This window comes from Betta splendens, chromosome 4 (assembly GCF_900634795.4).
Source record: "Betta splendens chromosome 4, fBetSpl5.4, whole genome shotgun sequence".
In the NCBI taxonomy this organism is placed as follows: Eukaryota; Metazoa; Chordata; class Actinopteri; order Anabantiformes; family Osphronemidae; genus Betta; species Betta splendens.
In genome coordinates this window covers 29,869,083-29,877,835 of record NC_040884.2, presented here as the reverse complement: position 1 = coordinate 29,877,835, position 8,753 = coordinate 29,869,083, and positions in this window count along the sequence as shown.

Here is an 8,753-nt window from a genome sequence, read left to right as displayed (position 1 = left end):
TTGAGAGGCTGTATGTTACTGTAAATGAAAAGGTCCATAGATAGTAACGTTATCGACTAATATCCCTGCATCTCAAGCCAAAGGACTTAACAAACTATCATTGTCATTAGCTAGGTGACTAGCATTTAGCAAATTTATAACAATGTCTACAGTGACAGTGAATCAGTTGAACAAATGTGTTTGATTTCCATGCATTTGCTAGTTTACTCCAGTTACCCCTGATTATCTCGATCAGGTGTGTTCAGTCAATCAGCAGCTGAAAAAGCTACAGTAACTGACAAACCTGATGAAGGTGATCAGCAGGGAGATGGTCTAAACAAACGTTTACTGTGGCCTAACCTACGTACATTCTCCTGCATTAGAAATTCTTTATAAATCTTGTGAGCTAATTGTTTTTCTACCTAAATACTTACTGAACAAATTACTGTTTCTGTGCTACAGTATCACCTCATACCCGATGGGTGAAATGTGATGTGGAGCCATGTGTAAATGATTTTAGATTCATGTACTATATCTGTGATGTTCAAGAATTCAAAGAAGGACTTTGGGCCAAATGAAGCCCTGCAAATGAAGCACTGTCCTGTAGCACGGTGGACTCTGTAGTCTCTGACATAAAGAATCCACTTTGATTTGACAGCTTCACGCCTGTGCCTCTGGAGAGTCTGCAGTCCTTCAAGAGCTGCGTCAGTGCCCTGCGGCATTAGAGTGTATCACTCCTGCTCTTCATCTCCTGTCTGGCTGTTGAGGAAAAGCCTTTAGTGGTCAGTTTCTCACAAGTGCCTTTCACCAACAGAATCAAACAGTCCAGTATATTCTCTTTAATCCAAAGCAGCTGTCTTCTTTAAAACAACAAGCTTCAGCAAAATGTGCTCACAATCACTGTACAGGTAACGACTTCTGGACAGCAGACCTACTTACAATACAATCATGCTTTAGGTTCACTCCCATTCTGCCAGTTCAGCATGGCTGCAGCCCAGACTGAGGCCTGATCCCAACATCTGATGCACTGTGGTCGCAGCTAATGTGCTGTGCTGCGTTGAAAGGCAGACCACATGCTCATGGTAGACTCAGAGTTGATGGGGACCTTCCACGCTACAAACTCGGCGCTCAGTGACGTGTGGCGCCGAAGCCGGGCCGCACCAAGCCTCGGTTCCCAGGGGTACATGTAATCGCCTGAGCCGTCCTTAGGATTCAGACTGTGCTGTGATCAAAAGCGCTGTGTACACACAAAAAGCTCCCACTGCTCTTATGTGGCATATTTAAACTATTAAATTAGCCACAACTGACAATTAGGTCGGCTCTGCCACGCACATTTTTCGGAGCCTGATTCAAATTCAGAAAAGACTTGCACAGAGCAAACACAGAGGTTGGCTTATCAGCCACTTTATTTGCAGATAAAATCTGTTTTCATAATTTGTTTTTATTTCATTTAATTTTATTGTGAAATATGTCTTTTTACTGTGTACTACCTAAAAGTAATCAGCTGCCTTTAGTTTCAGACTGGGACTTGTCGTGTGTGCGCTCGCCTTCATCCCAGTAAACAGGAAATAGAATAAGATGAAAACAAATCTTTTAAATTAGCTCCATGAGCTGTGGAAAACTAAACAAAGGTTCTTCTGTTATTGCCAAACTGATTGGGAAAAGATTAATTGTGTCAAAAAAATCCCTGCAAAAGCAATACTGGGTGTAAGTTTACTTATTTGGTAATGCGTCTGTTACTTAGTGAGATCTTTTATGGCTTTGAAACAGGACGTGGCATTTTCCGAGATTGCTCGTCTTCTGGAAGCCGCACTACCTCCCGTCTAGCAGTCACCTGCTCCTCGCCACAGAGCAACAAAAACATCTGCGACCCCGAAAGACTTGGCGGCCCGGTGTAAGCCCAGTGAGCAGACACCCAATCATAGCAGGGGGATGGGGGGAGGGTAAAGAGGCAAGCACAGATGTTGCATTGCTAATGATCCTAATGCAAGGACCGGAAAAAAATGTTCAGCGATCCAGATGTGTGGAGGAAGCAGTTCTCATGGGGAAAGTTCTGGCGGAGGATCGGTGTCTCCTCTAGACAGGACAGAGACAAATATTTCATCTTCTCATGAACGATGCAGACTCTTCCTGTGTGTGTGTCTGCCAAATGTCGCTGTGGACGTCTGGTGATGAACCCAGCACCACTGGACGAAAACACACAGGTTTTCACAGAGGGTTTAATGAGTATACTGTAAACGGGCATCAATCCTTCGCTAGTTCAATCGCAGAGGTCAGAGGTTGCATTTCTCTTCTTGGCATCACTTGTGTGTGACCTTATGGTGATGTTGTTTCTGACACTCCCTGTCAAACCAAAATTAAAAACGTAAAAACGTAGGGCTGTGAGAAAGAAAAATCTTATCACAGCTTGTTTAAGTAAAAGGTAAACCTCTACAAGCAACTATTATTATGTATTACAAAAATAATGATAATTGGAGAAAAGCATTAGCTTTGCTAGCTTGCTGCCCAAAGGTGAGAAAATATCAGTGACAGTACCCTTTGTTTGGCTGCTAGACATCTGTCAGTGTGACCCAGGTAGACGCGAATGGAAAGCAGGTAAGAAAGACCCATCGGTCCATTATCACCACTGCTTATCCTGCTCAGGGTCAAAGAGGTAGATTCAACTCTGGCTCACGTTACCACATTATCATACAGAAAACCAGTCACATGTTCAGGAACCTGCATGATGTGCTTACATGCCACAGTGTCCTAGTTTCTACTGAAGAGTTCCTTTGGTCCTGGAGCCAGATCAAGGTTTCCAAGCATCCAGCTCTTGGTGCACCTCCAAAAAGAGGAGCAGCATCATTCACCTCCTGCAATGATATAATCATTCTTCATATGGCTCCAGCTGGCGATCACTATACAGTTTCAGGATGTCACAGAGATGATTGGCTTAGGTTCCAAGACAAACACAAAGAAATCCTATTTACCAATCAATTCAACCTTTCTATTATACTGGAGCAGTGAAGCTTCACTGCTTGTTCCTGCCTGCTCAGAGAAACCTCTCTGAGATTACAAATGGCACAAGTTGTAGTTTCTGCTGTGGCCTGCGATGTGTTCGTTGGCACCGCTGAGAGCCGTGGCAACACAGTGAAGAGGCAGAAAAGGTTTGTGTTGGACGAGCACCAGCAGAGAGGGTTGCACAATATTAGGCTGAGCTCACTGTGAATAATATGTTGGATGGGGAGGGAGTCCGTCTGCAAGCTGAAGTGAAGGGAGGACTGCTCTCCTAGGTGTCCCAGCTTCTCATTTCCTTTGAGAAGAGCTGAGGCAAATGTACAGCATGCAAGTACAAATGCCAGTGTGTGTGTGTGTGTGTGTGTGTGTGTGTGTGTGTGTGTGTGTGTGTGTGTGTGTGTGTGTGTGTGTGTGTGTGCTCAGCTTCTCTTTTCTTTTGAAAAGCCTGTGTCAGAAATTTGGAATAGGCTGACACCAAGTGTGAACAAAAGAAGTGAGAAGTGCCAAGAGGTGAAGCAATGATCTCATTTACTCCAACTGGGGGATAACACACACACAGCATGATATTGGACCTTGTGGTAAGTGTATCATGCAGTGTGTATCATAGTTAAGTATGCAAGTGTTTTTATGCACACACACACACACACACACACACACACACACACACACACACACACACACACACACACACACACACACACACACACACACACAGCCGGTTAACCACTCCTTTGTACTTGCATACTGTACATATGCTTCACAGATGCAGTAACAGCATAACACGCACAGAGACAACCTGGCTGCTCATATTACACTGGTGCTCTGTGGTCTCAGTGTTTCATAAATGTATAGAAATGGTTACAGAACATTATTTTGACGAGTGTCATCACAGGTACAGTAATGCAGGGTGGTGGATGGTAACACACCACAGTGCCGCTTTGTGCTTCAGACCTCTCTGCTGTAGTCATTGCTCACGTAACACTTGGAAGACGTTTTACTGGAGAAGCCACGATGAGGAATCTGCTCAGCTGCAGCGTCCTCCAGTGGAAATTAAGTGAAGCACAGGCCTACAGCAGGGGTATAGAGTACAGTACAGTACATTATACGACACATACAGTAGTGTGCTGAATTCAGTGGTACAGTATATTATTATCTGAGTTCTGTACATTCTACATATGTTTTGTTTTACTTATATTTTTGTATATTTTCATACAGGTGTATTCCTTATTATTTTATATGACATTCAACAACATAGTTAACCCTACTGTAATAACCTTTAGACACTTTATTGATCCCCTAGAAAAATTAAGATTAAATTAACGAGAGATGAAAAGAAAGGTATAATGTTGGTATACAACAATTTACCAATTTAAAAAATTTATTCATATGCGGAAATGGGCAACATGTATATGTTGATAGACTTGTACATAAAATACATGTATATGTATGATTATAGCAAAGGGATGGGAAAGAAACACAGCATCAAGCCACAGCAAAGAAATGGATATGTAATCATTTAACAGTCTTGATCATACAATTTACAACTGGCCTAAAACGTTTACAGCTCAGAATGCCTCTCTACTGTTTAGATAACAGAATGTATAAAACATTTTAATCAAAGTCAAGTCAAACGTTTTGGACGTAAGAGCAGAATAAGTGTCAAGCGCTGGCTCACATTCCACATTCACGCATTGAGTGAAAGGATACTTTTAGAATAATTTGAACTTGACTGAACCTCTTATGTTCAGACAGACGCTTCTGCAATGATGAGCATGTGGGGGAGTACAGACAGCGACCCCTAAGCCAAAGTCTGCATTCTTGAGTCCGGCGCAGTTTATTACAGTAGCTGGATGTACAGGAAGCTGCTTGGCGCACCGACTTCACTCCCTGTGCCAAGTGTGGGGAACGACTGACCTCGAAAAAACAAGTGAAACTCCTGAACCTCTGCTGTCTGCAAAGCAGAAGAAGTGATCTGTGAGATTGGCTCTGACACTGAGTGGCTAACTGGATGACAATGATGGCTGTGAACAATTAAACCACTCGCAGCCATTGTAGGATCAGTGTGCGCAGAGACGCTATCATTTCTGGCAGGGGAATCATTAAAACAGTCCCATCGCTTGATTCCCCCTGTGGCACTGCGGCCCTTATACCCAATTGTTTCTCAATTAAATTGAAAGTGTTACAGCATGTGAGTGAGAGGGTAAATAAAATCGCAGCATGAAAGCTCCGAGTCTGTCAATCAATTATCCCATTAGTGGAAAGGTTTCCAGCGGAGCCGAGGCGGCCTTCTTTGTCTTGTGTGAGCGCTAACTCATGCGGACTAGCGCATTCCAGAGGGCAAACACATCTGGTGCGTTTGAGGCAACGGCCCCCCAATAACAAGACAGACGGGGGTCCACTATAACCCCACTGATACACAGACCAGCATCTGCTATTCTTTTGTGCAAAAGCATTAACTTAACAACAGAGCCAGGGTCATCCACTATTCTCTTTATAGAGCAATCACAGGAGGCAAAATTGGCTTATTGAAATAATGAACGCGCGCGCGCAGCATCTGACACTGACTCACTGGATAGAGCTCCTCTTTGAAGAGAACAAACGCATCGGTGGGACTTTAAGCATTCTCTTTACTTCTCTTTCCTCAGATATCCAAACGAAAAAAGAAAACAAATATAGTCTCAGACTCCAAAGCGCGGCTCGTCTCCAGTGTACAGAGCTAATCAGCCTGTGTTAGCAACGCAGTTAGCGGCGTTCAGCCCCCAAAGTGAGGCAACATGAAAGCGCAGGCGGCTCGGCTCCAGAGATGGCTTCGTCTGTGTAGTTTATGTCAGTCTGGCTTCACTTTAGCGTGTTTACAGAGAGATCAATTCCCAAACTCAGAGGGCCGACATTGTCAAAAATGAATAATTTAATAATGATAACCTTAAACTTTTTGTTTTGCTGTAATTGCCTCTGTAAAACTCTTCCTGATTCTTCTCTTTGCAAAACTGACATGACAGGAACCAAAGTAGCGTCGCTTGTTTGTTTCACTGCAGAAACAGAAAACATCTTTAATGACTTTGACCTTAAACAGTCTGCACGTCGTCATCGAAGCCATGACCTCTCATCTCCCGGATGTCTACACGTGCACGTTAACACGCTTTAAGTTCATGCAGATTAGTTTCCACGCTTTCCAATCAGCCCAGCTCCTCTCTGCTCTGCTGTATCCACTCCACTGCTGAGACCTGTGTAAGATCTTGCGTAAGCATTAGGATGTGAATATCTGCTCCACATAGCTCATCAATGAATTATGGCCTGCTGCTTTTCCAAAAGACACCGCTCTGTGAGATCTGCTTAGCCGAGGAAAAAAATTACATCGACATCAAAGAAGTCCGCCTAAAAGAGCAAGTTTAGAAGAATTAATATTTGATAATGCTGAAAGCCTGCATAAGCACACAGGCAACGAGTGGCTGTTAATCTCTTAAGAATATTAAAACCCCTAATATGCCATATTTACTGATATTAAGGATTAAAACAGCATATAATATGCATTTAAAAATCGTTTTGCATATCAAAATGCAATTTGTGAGCAGTGATTCAATAGTGTTTAATAAGACTCAATTCAAAAGGCACAGTGAAAACGAACACGGTAGGTTTTCCTCTGCCACCTTGTGGTCAAGTGAAGGATGAAGTGAAATTATTTATCTTTATTATCAGAGCTTAGTTTATATGTCAGGTGACATAAAGAGACTGCTGCTTAAAAAAAATTTAAATTCACAAAGATACAAGTAATGAATATTAATGTGACTGAAAGCATTGTACTAACAAAGGTTCCTGCCACACATTATGTTGCCCAATTATTGGTGGTGGAATATGATAAGGAGCACATATTTCAACGTAAAAACGTGAGTTTAGTCATTTCAAGAGTTCATTATATCCAAAGTCACATAATATTAGAAGTAATAAAATTGTATACTAAATGAATAGATTGTATTAAAACCACAGGAGCAGAAAAACAATAAAGCTACTTTGAAAAATGATTTCAATGTGTTGAAAAACTGACACAAGTGACAAAAACTTGTAAATCAATATATCAGACAAGTAAACACACTGTATGACTAAACTGTAGTTCAGGAGGTGCTGTAGCTGCATGTGGTGTGCTAATGTAGTCTTTGAAGCCTACGGCCACACATATCATGCACATTTGGAATGATCTGCTTTATGATGTAATACTTGTAATGTTTTAAATCACAGACAAATCAATCCATCAGATCTACAGATGTGTAGATGCAGAGGTCATGAGCTGTAAGCGGATAGAATTCCTAAATGTTGGTGGAAAAGGTTGTTCAGCTGGTGGAGTCGCTTCGGGAGGACAGCTTCATTTATAAGAGAGGAAACGCGTGTGAAGCAGCGACTAGTGGTCGTGTGCTGACCTTGAATCTAGACTGAGGCCTTTAACGGGCTTCATTAGCGACATTCATCTGCGATGCCCGGCTATGAGACGCTGGGTCGGAGCTGCAGAACTCAGTAATTCCCATTCTGCCTCGTGCCCTGTGATTTAAACTGGTTCTCTGCCTCTCTTTGTTAACTAGCTTCAGTATAATGATGTGGTTTTCTGTGATGTTCCAACATCATGGCTGGAGGCAGGAGTTTAGTCAGCATCGTGCAGGATCAAGAAAAAAAAGTGAGCCACTGAAATTGGAGAAAAATGGCTCGCTGTACCCCAAGGTAGGAAATAAATTGCAGACGATAACTAGTGAAGTGAAGCACAAACAGCATAATAAATTGTTTGAGATTTTTGCTCTCATTTTGCAGAGCAAAGTCAAACTTTGGAGTGCACAGCTAGCAGGCCATTAAAAGAATTACTTCATGCTCTGAAAACAGAGGCCTTGTGTCAATCCCTATATCTCACACAAAAGACAACACACAGCTTGGTATTGCTTTGTGTTCTCTGCCATCTACTGTAGGTGGAGACGCTCAGATCACAGCCAGGCAGGCACAAATACAGTAAATGACTTGGAAACAGCTTTGAAAGCAACACATCTCTGTTGAGTCGCGAGCTAAAACCTAGAGTTAATCCACACTGGCGTGGAGTAGATAAATATTTATGCACAAATATTTGTGTCTTACACTTTCTCAATATATCAATATTAATGATTAATGATCTGCATTCCACACATTTAATAATTTAGCAAAAATAAATAAGTCATATTTTGCCCACGCCATAAATATTCAGCAGCTCTGAAGAAACTCTAGTTGCCTGCACACGACTCGTTGTTGATAATAGCCGTCACTTTAGCAATGTACACTCAAAGGTTTGTTAGTCGCTTCCTTAATCCAATCAATATTTCATATGTTTATGAATATGAGAATTACCACTCCAATCACCCACGGCAAACACCACAAACACTGTTATTCTCAGTGGACTGTCACACATAATAAAAGTGTATTTTATTATTATCACTGCTTCTCCGGAGCCGTCCCACATGCACTGGTGATGACACTGTTCTTTCCCCTGACTGCTGCAGTTTTGGGCAGAACACGGACACGTTAACATCTGGGCACGAGAACCCATGCATCTCTATCAATAATGCATTTTCAGCATGCATTCTGCATCATTATCCTACAATTTAAATGAGGGTTAAAGCTCAGTGTTTCACTCGTGCGGTACAAGAGCCATTCAGCATTAAATATACAACAGTAGCATATTTTTTCACTAGCAATGGAACCATTTTGAAATTGAGTCCATGGGCGTTAACCCGTTTGTTGCCATCCGGTTCTGGACTTTGTGTTGGTGA